Source organism: Chrysoperla carnea, chromosome 4 (assembly GCF_905475395.1).
Source record: "Chrysoperla carnea chromosome 4, inChrCarn1.1, whole genome shotgun sequence".
Classification (NCBI taxonomy): Eukaryota; Metazoa; Arthropoda; class Insecta; order Neuroptera; family Chrysopidae; genus Chrysoperla; species Chrysoperla carnea.
This window is the reverse complement of record NC_058340.1, coordinates 48,077,625-48,095,546: the sequence shown is the minus strand read 5'-3', so window position 1 is coordinate 48,095,546 and position 17,922 is coordinate 48,077,625. Positions and strand designations below refer to the sequence as shown.

At 27.8% G+C, this 17,922-nt stretch overlaps 1 protein-coding gene across 1 annotated transcript in view; it reads right to left on the bottom strand.

The window, feature by feature from the left end:
- Positions 1 to 16,685, bottom strand: part of LOC123298575 (G-protein coupled receptor Mth2-like) — a 38,384-nt gene extending 21,699 nt beyond the window's left edge. The window contains exon 1 of the mRNA XM_044880630.1: positions 16,618 to 16,685. The gene's annotated coding sequence lies outside the window, so the exon portion shown is untranslated. The remainder of the gene's footprint in view (positions 1 to 16,617) is intronic.
- Between the last annotated feature and the right edge of the window lie 1,237 nt (positions 16,686 to 17,922).

The window sequence follows — 17,922 nt, the reverse complement described above, 5'->3', positions numbered from 1 at the left end:
CTCGCACACCATATTTGTCTGAATCCCTTGGCTTTTCAAAAATGAAAATGATTTGAGTAGCTAAAAATTTTTGTTGGCCTCTTTAAGAGAACAATTTTTGGTAATGCTTATGTTTAGCAGGGTGTTAGATATAGAGCAAGAAAAAATATTTCTCATAAAAATCAACAACTTTTATTCGAAACATTTTTTCGAAAATATAATTTTCTTTCGAATACCTTTGCACAAATTCAAAACAGTGCAAAAGTTTTAACACATGTGGTCTCCGAAGGACGCCTTTTTCGGATACAAGTTCGTTATATCGAATTTTTTCTTCTGGCGTTCTATACCAAGTCTTTGATTATTGACTAAGTATTTATGTACGGCGCCCTCTCCGTTTTCTCGATATAATACTAATTAAATCATCTAGTCAACCTAATGGACCTTGCTGACTAACTTAACTGCGATATTTAGATACAAGAGCTATTGTCGCGTGGTGGTATTTAGAATATTTGAATATAAAAAACATTAATTAAAGTGACGCGTGGTTTTTTGTTCTTATCGAGTGATAAGACTAATATTTCATTATCCAGATTGAGGCTTACTTTTTAAATAAACTATTGTTTTAATAGACAATCATTATTTTTAAGTACTTGACTATCTAACTATGACTAAATTATTGACTTTTAAGTGTACGCGGATTTTAAACAGTTTACAAACACATGGATATGTAGAAAATTAGATGTAAATTTCTAAATCAGATTAATGAAAAAAATATTCCTCCTTTTATACACACAACTTTTAAAAGAAAAAAAAAATTTTTTGTGGGAAAAATGTACCCTTGACTAAATAACTGCCTGATTCGTTTACGAAAGTTCGAGCAAGGTAGGTTAAGTTAGCAGGGTTATTTGTCAAATTTTCAACTTTGATTATGAATTATGTTTAATCGATCAAAATCGCTCAATTTTTTAGAATATTCATTTAAACGTCTATAGAAAAAAATCAAGCCTTTTATTGCCTTACTGCTTTGCGTACTTTTTTTAAATAAAGTTTGTTATGTACCTCTGTCTGTATGCTTAAAAGCGTAAAAATATTTAAATTGTTAAATCAAATCAAGTAAGTTTACCTGAATATCAAGGGATATTAACTCATTTTAAGCCAGAAGCTGAAAAACTGATTGAATTTTCGATTTCATTGATAGAAATTTTGTTTTTATTATTTTTAGTCAATTATAATTAACTATTATTAACTAAATACTATCGATTTACATTAATTTTTGTAGAGAATAAATTTTTAAATTTTATTGATGTGTGTAAATACAGTGTCATTTGTAAATAAGGGAACACTCAAGAATTTAATTATCTTACTAAATGGCGGAAAGCTTACTAAAAAACGGTTTTTGTTTAAATGATACAATTTTCCGTTATATTTGTTCACTTTCAGTTCATAGATAAAAAATCTACACACAAATGGAATGATATAAATTTTGTCTGCTTGAATTTCAGAATATCGTACTATTTTTACTACAAATTTATTACCAAGCCGCCCTTAAATATAAGCAAGATCTATTTTTTTTTATGTTGTCTCTCGTTATAGTATTTTTTCGTACTCACAACTCTGCATTTAATCAATTTTTTCATTTTAATCAGTTTTGTTTTGTTAATATGTAAATGGAAATCTATCGGTTTTTTCTTTTTTTTTTACGAAATGTATCGTTTATTAAATATAATCTATCTTTTTTGATCGATATGATCGAGCAACATTAATACTAATAAATATTATTTGAGCTTCTTGAATTATTAGCAATTACCCGGTATAAAACTATTTACTACGAAATATATGCACTTATGTTATAAGAAGAATTCAATTATCTTTTCAATTAATTATTTATATAGTGAAAATATAAAAACAGAATTTTTATTTATTGACAATATTCGTGTCTGCTACTTCAAGGTTCTTGAATAGACTGTTAGATAGAGAAAGGTTTTCTAATGACTGCTATTTTTAAAAAAGGGGTGTTATAAGTTTGACCGCTATGTGTGCTTGTCTATCTGTGGCATCGTAGCGCCTAAACGAATGAACCAATTTTGATTTTTTTGGTTTCATTTGAAAGGTAATTTAACGAGGAGTGTTCTTTGTTCTATCTTTCAAGTGCGAGATTAGTGCTGCGTATGCTAAAAAACTAAAAAATTGGCGATGATCTTCAAAAATGATTCAGTTTGGAAAAGGCATGACATATAATTTTAACATATAAATAATAAATAATTACTATGGAAATGAATGGTCAAATAAACCTTGGCTCCATTCATTTCGAAAAGTGAAATGGTAAAATAAATAAGTAATTCAAAACAATAACTCAAATGAACAAAGTCAACTCAAATATTTCAATTTCAATTAAAATTTTTCAAAAAATTTGTCCCAAAAAATGATAGCTCTATAAGTATCCTTTTCATCTCATCTGATGTCCTTGGCCATCACTTTGATATTGATTTCAGAAGGAGTGTTTGTTATAAGTTTAAAGTGCTTATCTGTGCATCTGTGTGTTTTTCAGTGGCATCGTAGCCCCTAAACGGTCGAACCGACTTGATTGGGAACATTTTATAGTTAAGTTTCCAAAAATCGGTTTACAAGAAATTAATCGCATTTTTTGGGTTTTTTTTTTAAATTTTGCAAATTTCACTTGTGGCTCAAGTTTTAATAATGTATTTTTAGGTACGTTGATAACACATATGTTAGGGAGTTGGTCAGAAATAACGATTAGTCCATCCCTAATTCATAATGCCGTTATAACGATTTTGACTGTATAAACCAAAATCATACGTTTTGAGAGGTTGGAATAATCAATCTGTTTTAAATGATCGTAAACATAAATTTATCAAGTTATCATTTTTGTCTTATTTTAAACACTTGATATAATTAATTAAATATTTTAAACCCCAAAATATTTATTAAATTAATTAAGATATAAATTTTAAATGTAGGTAATTATTGATTTGAATTTTGTTCCTATTTACCTATTACAAAAATAAAATTTTGCTAGTCACATCAAATATTATTGATTAGATAAAAACATTCTTAACATTTGAATAAGTGAATTCATATTTCATTTATTATTATGTTATAAACAACCACATTTTACAAAAAATATTTGTTGGATGATGACATATTTGTTTTTTTTGAGAATTTATGTGTTTCATTATTAAACAAATAAATGAACTCAGTTAATATTGCATTAAAAAAAATTATTAATCATTTACAGATAATAAATAATTTTTTTAATCTATTTGTCTATAAAATTTAAAAACAATCAAAAGGTTTTTTAATCAATCATTTAAAAATATTAAAACTGGAAACAACAAATTTTATTTTACGATAAAAGGACGAATGTCCTGGAGTAATTGGTTCATATCCATCAAAATTAATGATTTTGTCCAGTAGAATTGAGATGAAAATGTTTTCGGTTAATTTTGAGATATCTTCCTGAATGATTCGTATGTCTCACCGAAATCAAGATGGTAATCTATCTTATATGTCAAAACGAGAGAAATAAAATACTAACTATCCATTTTGGTATTAGTGGTGTAACAAGTGGTGTAATATGTAACGCAACGACTATGTTTGCTGCTTTTTTTGGGAAAAAGTACTGTGGTGTTAACAATTAGCTCGACAATATAAATAATCTGTTCACACAAATACAGTACAACTAGAATCTCTAGGCAATTCTAAAAAGAAACAAACAATATCGTTTTATAGTAAAATATATGCAATAGAACATACGTGACAGTTCTAGAATTTGCTAGACTGTATGGTAACAATTACAAGTAAGATATATGCAATAGAACATACATGACAGTTCTAGAATTTCTTAGACTGTTGATTGTAACTATATAAACGGAGCATAGTGTGCGATATCGTCATATTACAATAGCTGAGATTACAATACAGACTCTTCAAGTTAACTACAGAGCGAATGAAGTGAAGAATTCATATATCAGCATAACATTAAAATAAAAGTATTGTGTTATTGTATTTGTATGTAGTAAAAACTTAACAATAAAAATTTGTATAATTATATTTGAGTATAGACAGTTCAATTTTTTATTACACAAATTTGACGCTAAGCCCGTTACAGTACTTTTAGAGTTTTGTTACCAAGGCAATTACATGGGAGCATAATCGTCCACTCTATCCACCCGTTTAATCCCGATGAAATTGAGACTGTTTGTTTGTTGAGTAGGATAATGAAATAAAAAAAGTTTGCAATGAGATATTTGCCCCTCTCCCCGATTAATTATGTAAGCGAGATGCACATTATTTCCAAAGTTTAAAAATGGTGAAGTTATAAGGGTTTTGTTTTTACCATGTGGTAATGAAACCTTAAAATGTGGTTTCTACCGACTTTTATTTTTAGCTTAAATTACCAATTCGTGACTGTATCGTTGTAAAATTCAAAAAAGTCGAATGTTTCGTTTGGTGTTTACGCTGTTGGTGTCCCTGGGTTTAATAACATTGAAAACTCCATTATATTAAATCGAAATACACCAATTTCCGTGTTTAATTCTGAAAATTTGACACTATGGAATTTATTTGCCTTAAAAACTCATCCAAAATAATTTGGTAAATCGGTATGGGCTCAATCATAATTGAACATCCAATTAACCAACTTAAAATTTTTTTGATGTTTTACAAAACTTTCGCGCACTTTCAAAGATAATTTTGTAAGCGAGATTGATTGTCAAATTATGCGATAATGAAATCAAGGTAATTTAAAAAAACTTGATTTAAAAAAAATTATCCATTTTTCTAAAAGATCTTTATTATGATCGACTAGTTTATTGATAAATAATACCATATAAGAAAACTGGAATTAAAATTCAGGTAGGTACTCTTATTATAAAAATATTGAATTTATTGATCAGGAGCTTAACGTAAATAAAAATTTATTTATCGATACTGTCGATATTCTATATATATTTAATGACTTATGATTGATTAAAAGTTTAGAGTAGTGGGTCCCAAACTTTTTTGTATCGTAGACCATTAGCCAATTTTTCATGATTTAGATAGATGCCTTGCCACGTAATGCTAGACTAAGACCGCGCGGGTCTCTTAGTAAATTGTAATACTCGGCGTTTTATTCCAGGCCTGTTGCCTTCACAAAAAACTTGATCGCACGTTTTCCCTTTTTTTAGTCATCACTACATTTACACTTTTAAACCTTCGCTCATTCACCACCTGTCCATTTTATAGGCGCCTTTACCCAAAATTTTCAGTAACTGGATTCGCGTGACCCCCAATTACGTGGTGCTTTGCAGAATGATTTATTCTTATAGATCTCTTATTCTTATTTTCGATATCGTAGACTCTATTTTAATTTGATGAGACCTTTATTCATATTTTCCTTACCGTATATCCCATTTGCCTTGGAATCGATCCTAAGAGGGTCGATATAGACCACTTTGGAACTGGCTGGTTTAGACCAACTTGGTACTCCTTGAACAATCTCTTTTTGGTGTTACATTTCCGTAAGACAAAATTTCTGTATAAAAGATTCAAGATTTCATTGCAGGAGTGATATTTATAAGACATAATAGAATTATATCATTAATTACGATCTGCTTTTTAAACGGTGACCTCCTGATATTTTAATCTGTGTTTGGAATACAAACTAAGAACCTTATTAAATAATTTATTTATTTATTTTATATGAAGTATAAAATTATATCTTGGGAAATACTTTTTTAAGTTAATACACAAAAAATATACGTTTCTTGTAACTGTTAGGGGAAACTTGATGATACCAATTACTGAAATATTACCTTGTTTTTACTATGCTCGTACATATGATAACATTACCTTTTAAAGGTTTGAAAAATAAAAGCAGACCACTATTTACAAATGGTGAGAAAATTCGAATCATTTCTTACATTCTTTCATTAAACTATAGTACCTTCTCCAGTCGTTGGCAAGGGTTCTGTGACCACGAAAGGGTTGACAAGAGACTTAAATCATTTCTTACGTTTTTTGACTCGTAGAACGATTTTTTATAGTTACAGACCCGTCTACTTTATCAGACTTTTTTAGGAAGTTGCCAAAACACCTTTCATATACTTGACCCAAAAATTCGTATATATAAGCTTCGTTAGTTAAGTCAAGGATTTTTTTTTCTGAATCAAAATTTTCGAGACTTCTGCCCCCAAAGTTAAAAAAAAAACCATTTAATATTTGTTAATTCTAAGCAGTAGAAACTTTCAAATTATATTAACCTTTACCAAAACCAGCATCTACAAAACCAAATGAATATCTTAACAAAATAATTTATATAAGATTGATATACTCTTTGAGTTATCTAACCATAGCAGAGGTTTTGTGGATGATTAAAGTGTTAAGTCGAGATACAGATCAGTTACAATGTGTTTTGCACCTGTAGAATCTAATTTTGAGAACTAGCCTGCTTTCTCAGTTCACCTGAAATAAAAATTTTTTTTCCCAACGGTAATAAAAACAGACGGATGTTGAAATAACAAAGCAGCCCGGAGAAATAATAAAGCGGGGTCTGAAAACATAAAAAATTGATTTTATGGGTCAAATAACATAAGAGAATTGTTGTATATTTCGTCTTAACCATCGCAGGGCTCACAGAAAATACGCTCGAGAGTTTTCGAGCATAGTCCACCTGATTTTCCGAGAATTTCCAAATATTACGTTTTCTGAACTAAATATTTGGATTTATTATTAAATTTTACATATGATTTTAAAGATTTTTCGAAGTTTTTCTTCTGGAGTAATGGGTTTGTAGTCAAGAACATTTGACTTTTTGCTTCAACAAAAATGTTTTTATTAGGTGAAAACAATCAGGCGCCATCCTATGGAATGTGATAATTTTATTAATAATAAATAAAATAAATCTATAATTAATATATATAATATGATCGTGTGTTATTGAAATAAACTGGCTACATATTTACATACACTCGTAAAAAAAAGCTGTAAACTTGATGGCAGAAAATCCCAAACAACAAAATGCCATTTTTTTTATTTATTTATAGTTAATACGTGTTATGAAACAAGTGGTTTTAGTAAAATGTAAAATAATGTACATTATACAATTTTTCTCATATCAAGGTCATCTAAAGAACATCTTAATGAAGGTAAGCAGATATAATCTGAGCTGTTTTCTTTTTGGTTTAAAGTGATCCAAAATCTAAATAATGTTAAAATAATCCGTTTGCACAAAAGGTGTAAATTTTACTTTGATACACAGGCCAACAAAAACATTTTTTTATTTCTATGGAATATTTTTGGTAAACCATATGCTTATTAGAGTAATTTGCCTTTGCTTTTCAGAGATTGAAGTAAAATTTAACTACAAACGACATCTTAAATATAAATTATCACACTTAATCTACCTCCTAACACCTTAAAAGGTTATCTTTTAAGGTAAATTTTTTATCACTTTTTTCTTATTTGGCATATTTAAAATATTGTATCAGAAAATTTTTAACCGACTTCAAACAAAAAAGAGGAGGTTATCAATTTGTCTGTATTTTTTTTTTATGTGTGTTATCCCAGAACGTCCGGCTGGGTTAACCGATTTTGATGATTCTTTATCTGTTTGAAAGCTAAAGCTTCCCGTGTGGTCCCATATCATTTTGGTCCAGAGAAAACCATAAAAGTCTTAAATTTGCATTAATGCACGATAAGAGGACGAATAACTCAATATCACGCCAACCGATTTCGATGGTTATTTTTTAGTGACAAATTAGTTATTATACTTCAGATTCACTAAAAATCCCAAAATAAATAAAAAAACTTTTAACAAAAAGAAAACCGACTTTAAAAGAAAAACTTTTCCAAAACAAATTAATATGCAATAAAAAGTAAAAAATTAACGATAATATAATGTAAGTAGTTAAAATTATAGTTATTTTTGGAGTCGGTGTCAGCCAAGCTATAATGTAGCAAACTGTTCTGTCAGAGTTGTTTCCTTGGCTGACATTGACTCCAAAAATAACAATAATTTTAATTACTTACATTATATTATCGTTTTTTTTTTTTTTTTTTTTTTTTTTAATTTTTAGTACATATTAATTTGTTTTGGAAAAGTTTTTCTTTTGAAGTCGGTTTTATTTTTGTTAAAAGTTTTTTTTATTTTATCACTTTTTTCTTACTTGGCATATTTAAAGTATAAGAAAATTCTTTGATATTAATTACAAATAAATTTGACTAAGTAGCTAAAACGGATCAGACATTGGATCGAACAAACTTTAAAAGGCTTAACATACTTGCCGAGAATACGTCACTAATTTTCTTATAAGTTAATATTAAACAACATTAATTTATATTTTGAGATAAATTGAGTTGAAATACTGTCGTTTTGTTGACTTTAAAGTTGAAACTAATCAAAATTACATATGTAACAGAATCATAACTATTTTTAGTCATTTTAATATTCTAAATTATTATTAATTTGAACTTTACGTTTAAGATAATAAATAATAAGAATTGTTATTATTCATACGTCTAAAATTACAATTCTTATATGTAATAAAGACACTCATTTGAAAATTTTACGACATTAGAAATATTATTTAAAACAAGTGAAAAGAAACAATTGACTGAGTTAATTGTTTAAATACCATGTATAGACAGTGTCGATTACTCTATTACATTACATATATACCTATACATGTCACACATACATAGCTGATAATCCCATATTAATACATACTATAAAATTTGTATCTAATGTGTGCCCGCGTGAGTAAACAGTGATGTTTATAAAAAAATGTTTCAAACAAAAGTTGTTTATTTTTTGATTAGGAACATTTTTTTACATTTAAACTTTTGTTCTATCTCATCCAGTTTACAAGACCCAATTGACCCATGTTGCTCATTTACGAATTCGACTTATCCTTTTACGTCCTAAGCACGCTATGAAATTTCAGCTTGATATCTCTTTTCGTTTTTGAGTTATCGTGTTGGCAATGAGACCGATAGACAGACAACCGCAAATGGCCTAATTTGGTGATTTTATGAACACCTATACCAAAACTTTGTTTGTAGCATCAATATTTTTAAGCGTTAAAAACTGGGGACTAAACTTAGTATACCTTGAAATACATTACATATATACATGGTGTAATAAGGTGAGAGATTTTGGGTGAGTAACATTTTTTTACGAAAGGATGTTTAAAAAGTACCTAAGTTTTTCTTATAACGGATGCATAATCGGAACTGAAATACCTATGTAGAATTGTAGAATCATATTAATTTTAAATACATACTCACAGATCCAAATTACCCAAATAGAATTTCTCAGAAGTAATAAAAAACATTATTTGATGATGTATAGAAAAGTATGTTACATTAATAAATTATAATTATTATTTTAAAAATACATTCCGGACGTGTTATTAACTTGAAATATATTTTTTTATGATCCATTTAAAAAAAATAAATATACGTGCGTGGTCAATGTCAATCATAAAACATTACCTATGTCTCCAAACTCAATTTTGTTTATGTAATCGTGAGCCCATACAACATAAAGCTAAATTTCTGTGATTATTTTTGTACTGCCATTTGGAAGATTGATAAAGATAAATTTGAATATAGAAAAATAAAGTTTTAACCAGAGTGTCGAATGTATGGAAAACGAGTTATTCCATTTTCGTGCTTCGATTTTCGAATTTAAAAAATTGGTTTCTTTTAGAAGAAAGCCATTAACAATATAATAAATAGAAACAAAGTGTAGGTATGAAATTGCCGAAAGGGTAGAAAAATCATTTTAACATAAACGGGAAGTAAAAAAAAAACTAATCTTTATGAATCGTTCAATCAGTAAGCAAAAGCATCGTAGAAATTTCGTAGATATCATTATGAGCTCACGGTCTATAAATATGAATATTGTTTAAATTTTACAAATGTTTTACTCTAATTTATAAATGCTGAGTGCATAAAAATACTTAAATATAAAACTATAAAATTATAGTTAATAAAAATAATAAACAATGCAAGGATGAACATTTCAATAATTTACATATTATTTAATATTAGTTTAGTCCGAAACAGCGCAAGTGCATAAATAAAAATAGACAAACTTTTTTTCAAGAAGTCAATTTTAATGTTTCTTTCCAGTATAAAATGAAATTTTTTACTTTTCATAGTCAGGACATTGTATTAACACCACTTTAAGAGTGATGTTTGCAGCTCAGCGTAGCTCGCCTTGGAGGGACCCTGTATCAAAATTAGTTGAGGGATCCAAATCAAGGACAAATATTTCTCACAAAGGAAACAAAAATGCTTGCATTAAATTAAAATAAATATTTATTGATTATAAGTTAGCACTTCCTTCCAGAAATTGAGCTAACCAAATAATTCTACTTAAATATACACTTTTCTTGCCTTTTTTTTTAAGGCAATTTGATTTACTTAATCATCTATAACTGAAGACGATTTCAGTTATTCTAAAATTCGTTCCTGTCTCATCGAAATCCTTGGGTAATTTATTTACAAACGTTAGGGGTCTCTGTAGCCCGGGACCCCGTATCATTGATACGGCTGATACGGCGGTAGCTACGCCCCTGCTGCAGCTCCAGCGCATGTGATTTCGGTCATTCGTAAACAGTTTTAATACAAATATTTAATGGATATTCACTTTATTCTTATAAAATCTTAGAATTAACTTTTACCAAATTAAATATAAATTTTGGTCAAAGTTCTATTTCAAAATTCAAAGTTTCATTTCAAGTACGTGTTTATACCAAAATACTATTGAATTGATGTAATAATTTAAGTTAAATTTTCTGATTTGCCGATATAATGATGTACATTTTAAAAAACAATTTTTAATTGTAAAATTACACGGATAATCAATTGCTGTATTATCATTTCTAAAATCGTTTTAAAAATTTCGTCAAGAAAAAAATTGCAAAATTTCTCTAATACATATCTGGTCAAAATATTTTCAAAAATTGATTTGTATTTAAAAAGGAAAATCAATCAACCGCTATTTTAAGCTATTATTTATTCAATGGTAATTAATTAATTTTAATGAATATACATATTCATGAATAAAATTAGTATTGAATAAAAAAACTAATTACTAAATACTTGCTTGAAGTTGTAAGTAATTAATTGATTTATCGTATAGTAAAGAGAATTTTTGTTATTAAAGTGAGATTCGATTTTTACAATATGGAGGGGATTACTTAGAGAAAATCAGCTTTTTTCGACGTTTTTAGGGCTTTTACCTCTACAGCTCTTCCAAAATGAGCTAGGAGGTTGTCAAGGGATAAGTTGCTTTAGTTTATATCAAGAAAGCCTCTTGGGGATCTCAAATTTTCAGCACATACCTACACCCTTTTTTTTGAAATTTTATGAATTTTCGCGATTTTTGTGGTTTTGCACATATCCACAGCCTGTCTAAAATGAGCTAGAAAGAAAAATATGAATGAGAATCAAGGAGACGATGATGAAAATGAACTAGGAGACTTATCAGTTTCCCTCTCACCATTATGTAAAAAATAATCGTTAATTTTTGCGGATTTTAAAACACCAGTACTACTCGAAATCGAACTAGAAGATTGGAAATTTATCTGAGAATTGAGTTAATGCTAAGAAAGTGCCTTTTTGAGCCTGGCTCCCTTTAATGAAAATACTAGCATGACACACCCGCTTCGCTTGGCTTAAGAGTATAGACCACCGCGTTATAGCCTTTACCCTCCTTGTTCTCACTTATCCCCTTTTCATAACACTCGAAATAGGGATATGGATTGTTTTACACAAGTAAAACTATATGTACAGTTTTCAATTTGAACTATTTTTCGAGTTGAGTTCGAAACTGAGTGGCAAAAGTAGTTCTTATCTCACGGGCGTGGATAAAATAATAAGAAACCATTTAACGATGGGGGAAAATAAGACCTTGATGTTGGATTTCTACTCTCCACGAGTTTTTATTTTTAGACAATACTACAATAAGAATATGATTTTTCGAAAGACATTATTAGATTCATGGGATAATTATTATAATTTTATTGTATCAAAACCTAATTTAAGATTTTCACAAATAATAATTTTCATTTTAATCACTGTTATTTATTGAATAAATAAATTTTTGTGGTATATAATTATTTATTGTTTATAAGTTAATAACGTTTATGTAAATTTTTATAATTGTTTTTATTTAAATCAGTTTAGTTCATGTAGGTATGTATGCAGGTCGTTACGATCGTTTAGCATGCTATCATTAAATTTTTACATAATTTTAAAATAATTCTAATACTTTATACATATTTTATGAAGGAAAATTTACCCAAATATAAAACCTATAAATTGAAGTGATATTTTGCTGTCATTAAAGGAATTGGTTTTCGAAGATGAGTTCAATAAAATGAAGATTTAATCTACTATCAAAACGGATGCCTGCATTTTTGATTATAATTTCGTTTTGACATAAATTTGAAGATACAAATTAAAAAAAATATTGAATTCTATTAGAGGGGAGAGGGTAGAAAACCATTAAAAACTACCCCTGAAATCACTTTTTTGAAAATATCTCGAAAACATACGGAGATACGGAAAATCAAAATTTCTATATCTATAAAATCATTTCTAATCTTTCAGATATCTTACATAAGATTTGAAACCGAATTGTTCATTGTCATAGTACTCAAAATCGTAATTTTGAGGAGTTTTTCAAATTTTTTGGGGGTAATCTTTTCATATTGTATGCGGGTGAGCTGTAAATTATATTTGTTTATTGCAAATATCTCGGTCTCTCGGTTTTTATAGAAAATTTTTGATATCTACTTTTTTTATTTACAAATTTTTTCCATATCTTCTTATATTTTCGAGATATTTTCAAAAAAGTGATTTTGGGGGTAGTTTTTAATGTTTTTCTACCCATTAATAGAATTCAAAGCACAAAGATTTTTTCAAAATAAAATTTTTTTAAATATTTTTTGATCAGTTTTAAGCAAACAAAAAAGCAACAAAATTCGATTTTAAGAAAAATGTGTTATTTTTTCAATCTCTAAGAAAATTTGCTTTGCTAACGCAGCTCCTGCTTTTTTTTTATTCTGTTTAACTCTTCGCTACCTGTCTGCATAGTTTCACGATCATACTATAAGTAAATTTGGTGCCCACAATTAACACTTAGATACTTGTCGGAAAACATTGCGGAAAAATTGTACTTGTTCCGCATGAATAAACAAAAGACGTACCCAAGCAGTACCTAAGTTTTTTGTTATTAAAAAAATTTTTTTGTGTGTGACCTTGAATTAATGAATTAATTGAAATGCTCTGCCATTTGTAAAATTTCTTTGAATCTCTTCAATTTTAAAGGTCGATACGCTTAATGTCATTTAATTAAGCTGAAATATTAACTCATTCATAAAGTAAGTACTAACATAAATAGATAGAGCTATTGAGTGTGCCAATTAAAACATATGTATTTATGATATGAGTCATCTTACTTACGTCTGGGGATTCCAATGATTTTAAATTAATAAAAAATTACATACTTAAGTTTCCTTTATAAAAAAATTCAGGTTGTGGTAAATTTGTTCAATTATTTTTGTTGTATAAAATATTTATTTTAAAATTCCCTGAAATTTTAAATGATTTCTGTAATTTTGCAAGCTATGAATCATTCATTCATTGGAGTTAATGAAAATTTTATATGGCGCTTAAAATATATGATTAAGTAAACAATTTACTATTGACAGGAAATTAATTTTCCCTTACAGGTAATGAGTATCATTTTTGTGTATGTTTAATATCTCGCTCCAATTAAACCTAGCGTTTTTGAAACTATGGTCCTTATCGCACGTTATGATTTTTTTTGCTGGTTGGGAGGTTAAACCACTAAACTTGCAACAGATACCAAAATTCGACATGTAGGTTACCTAGGAAACTTTTTTAATCGATTCAGCTTGCATGAATTTTAAGAATGTGCAAAAGCATTTTGCAATCTATCAATTTGTATTTTTTAACCAAATTTTATGTTTTTTCATTCAAATAAGTTGTTGTGAGTTATCAGAAATTAAACATAATAGAGATAAGTTAAAGTAAGTACAAGGAAATTTTAAGTTATGTCATTTTAAATATTTTGATCAGTTAAATTGTGGTAAATGCACCCACATAATGAGTTGACTACTTAATCAGAAGTCTTTTTTAAACTAATATTACAATTAATTCATAACGGGTAATTTCAATCTAATAAAACTAAGTTAAAACTTAGCTTTTAAATACCAACGATGAAATACTTTGAAATTCAGTGAATAATTTTAATTTTTTAATGCATCATGCGTAACTAAATTATTTTGATATTTTGAATATTTTAATAGGTAGGTTTTAATGTTTTAAAACCCATCATTATAAAATTATTTTAAATATGCACTTGAAAAACAGTTATCTTTTTCATAAATAATTCAATTCGGCAAAACACGCTTCTCTAAAATTATTAATCGATAAGCATTTAGGCGCCATTCATATGTAATAATTAATCACTTCAGCAATTTTCCAATTATTTCATTCAACTAAAAATATTTACTTATGTACAATGTGGACTTTGCGATTCATAATTTTTGATTGATATTGTGTTTACACCACAGTGAGTGTAAAAGAACTTTACACTTTTTTATAAATTTAGCACAAGGTATACGGTAAAAGCAACGCAAGAACCTATAATTTCTCATTCACTTTAAACTAGGAATGGAGTGCCCGAATTTTTTAAAGAAATTTAATAAACCTATCACTTTTTGAAAGCTGATTTCGTAATGATATTGCCAATTTTAACTTACATTCATAAATATTATTTCACGAAAAAGTTACCCTTTTCATAGAGTAATAATCGACTGAAATGTAAAAGAAATGTTCAAAACTAAAGAAAAAAATTTACAAAACATTCTTTTTGGCTAAAAATTTAAGTCAGAGAAACTACACATACATTTTTGGGATTTAATAAAATAAAATTGTGTTCTTTAAAGTATGAAAACAAGAAATAATTTCATCTGAAATTGTTATAATAAGTAAAATCATCATTACAGTCGGGGGACAGTATAGTCGCGGTAAAAATACAAATCATGGTTAATCAGTGGACATTATTGGGCTTTATTAGTTAAAAATTCAGCAAAGACGCTTTTAATCAGTTATGATATTGAGCAAGTTTATTAATGCAAAAATGATATTTATTAAAATACTTTATTTTTTACAGTAGTGATTTTTTCTCGCTATGATCTCTAATTAAGTACTGGGAGCCCCGGCGGTAACAATAGGTATAGGCAAATTTTCAATGACAATACATTATCTACACAAAACAATAATTGCAAATATAATCTAATTGGTATTTACAATTAAGATAATAAATTCACAGTTTATTATTTAATAACCACTTGAACTTTTTAACTTTCTGTTAGAAAGTCATCGGTTTCACTTTGAAAAACGAAATCTATTATTTCATATTATTTTTATGTTTTGAGGTGCCCTCTACGGGAAAATAACATTTAAGAATTATTATTTATACATGTTTTGTGTGTATGTTTCGCCAAATTTTTATCGAGCGATAGCTCTCGAAAAATTATGCCCCCAATTTAAAATTTATCTGCTCGCAAAATGTGGTACAATAAATTTACTTAATTTAATTTTGGATAAATATTCAAAACAAGTTTATGGATGAAATGTTCATATAAATTGTTTATTATTTTCAAAAAAAAAAAGTTGTTCAGGGAAAAACCCAAGTTAATTAAGTTTTTGTATTTCACATACTTTTAAATTTAAGTACTTATGTATTACAAAAACGGGAAGTTTTCAATTTCTGTATTCTGAAAATTTTAATTGTAAAATTAACTATTTTTTACATAATAGGGAATATTCATATATTTTTTTTTATTTTTAATTCATTGTTTGAGTAATTAAAAAGATATTAATTACTAAACTAATGGTTTAGTTGAAATGTCCAGTCATTAAAGTTACGGAAGAAAAATATTTGAACCAAATTTAAATTTCATGAATAATTTCCTTATTTATGAAGTTTATTTCACCAATGTTTATTAAATAAATATCAAGTATGCTTTCGAGTCTATAAAGATTGCAACACAATTGAGATGCGAAAACTGCCATAGAGAAAAATTTTGTTTTTGATTTAGTAAAAACTCGTCTTGTTTCTTCTCTAGACAGTTTTCTATCTTCTTGTCTCGTCACTTGTCTATGGTAAAGAAATATATCTCTAAAAGATAAAAATATGTAGAGATACATTGGAAAATCTATCGACTGGGTCTCGAATTTGAATATAAAATTGCGATTCTTCCTTTCATCTCGAGGTCTCATTTATTTCGTCTCTTGCAACATTTCTACTCTCGACCTCATGATTATTTTTTATTGGTCATTCGGTGCAAACAGTATATGCAACCCGTTTTGCTTTAATATAAATTTTGAAATATTTCCCGGCAACGGATGCCCAACAATACCTAACGGATACGCAACAATACGTAATGGATACGTAATGATAAAATGAACACCCATAATTTATTAAATATAGGTACAAATATTATTTTTTCTATCAAAAAAATCAATTATTTGATAAAGATAAAATCCAATTAAATAATAAAACAAAAATTAATAAAAAAATAAACTTACCTCATTTCGATGATAAACATTACAATTTGTACATTTGGATTCACAATAAATTACACAAAAACAGGTAACGATCAATAAATATTTATAAAAATTAATTAACAACATGTTTTAAAATTATAAAAAAAATAAATAAATAAATAAAACAAAAAAAATTATTATAAATCACAAAAAAAAAGGTGCAACAAGGAACTTTTATCGTGTAATAACACTTCAGAGTGTACGTCTAAATTCCTCGTGTAGTTTGAATAAATATAATATATTGCTCACAGGTAACTCTGCTCGCGTCGCGTCTTGAACAAGTCTAGCACATGACTGAGTTCGTAAGGTAAATTTGTCAGAATTTTAATAATAATACCACGCGCGATTATTGTAACAGTGTATAATAATATACATAGAACGCAGTTCTACGAAGCTAGCACTCTCCAAATTTTTGATTTATTTTGGATATCGAAAATTTTTAGCTTAAAAATACCAGAGACTGTACACTGAATATAATAAGCGGTTGAATATTGCCATTGCTTTTTCGTAACTTGCATATTTGGGCAAGCTTGGCGATCTAGTAGAAAAAAAAATGGCATACAATTTCAGGGGCGCAAAAACCCGACTGCGTTAAATAAAGTATAAAAAGAAAGAATTGTTGGCAAGATTTGACCCGGTCTATATATAATGTACCCCGATTGTTTTAGTCGCTCTGTTAACCACTGTATACTTGTTTATTTCTTTTCACATTTTGTTTAACGCAGTCGGGTTTAACCCCTTTAAACCCTCTCATTATACTATATTTAAACTTTTAAACCAATTTATTATTCCTAATTAAATTTTAACAATAACTTACATATATTTTTCTAATCCCATTCTATTATCCTTTATTTTGATACCCTACTCGATAGGTTTAGTTAATTTTTTGTATTAAAGTATTTATCTATTTTCCGGCAAAAAACCGCCATTTTGTTTTTGTTTTCGACACCGGTCTTAGTTGGGTTTTTAAGGCCAATATCTGAATTATCGAAATCCTTCGAGCCGTTTGGAAGATACGATGTAATAAAGTTTATATTCCTTGACAGTCACGTAAAAATAAAAATGAAAGTGCTAAAATAGATTAAGATGAGTTATGATGTTTTTGCTCAAGCCATGATCTTTTAACAAAAACCCTCATTTAGTTAATTTTAACTTCTTTCTCTGTCGATCTTATATGATAATTACGCAATATTAGAGCCGTACTCTTGGGTGAAAAATTTGGAAAATTATATTATTTATGTCTCCACCCAACAACAAATTAACAAGCAAAGAATATATTTTGCTTGT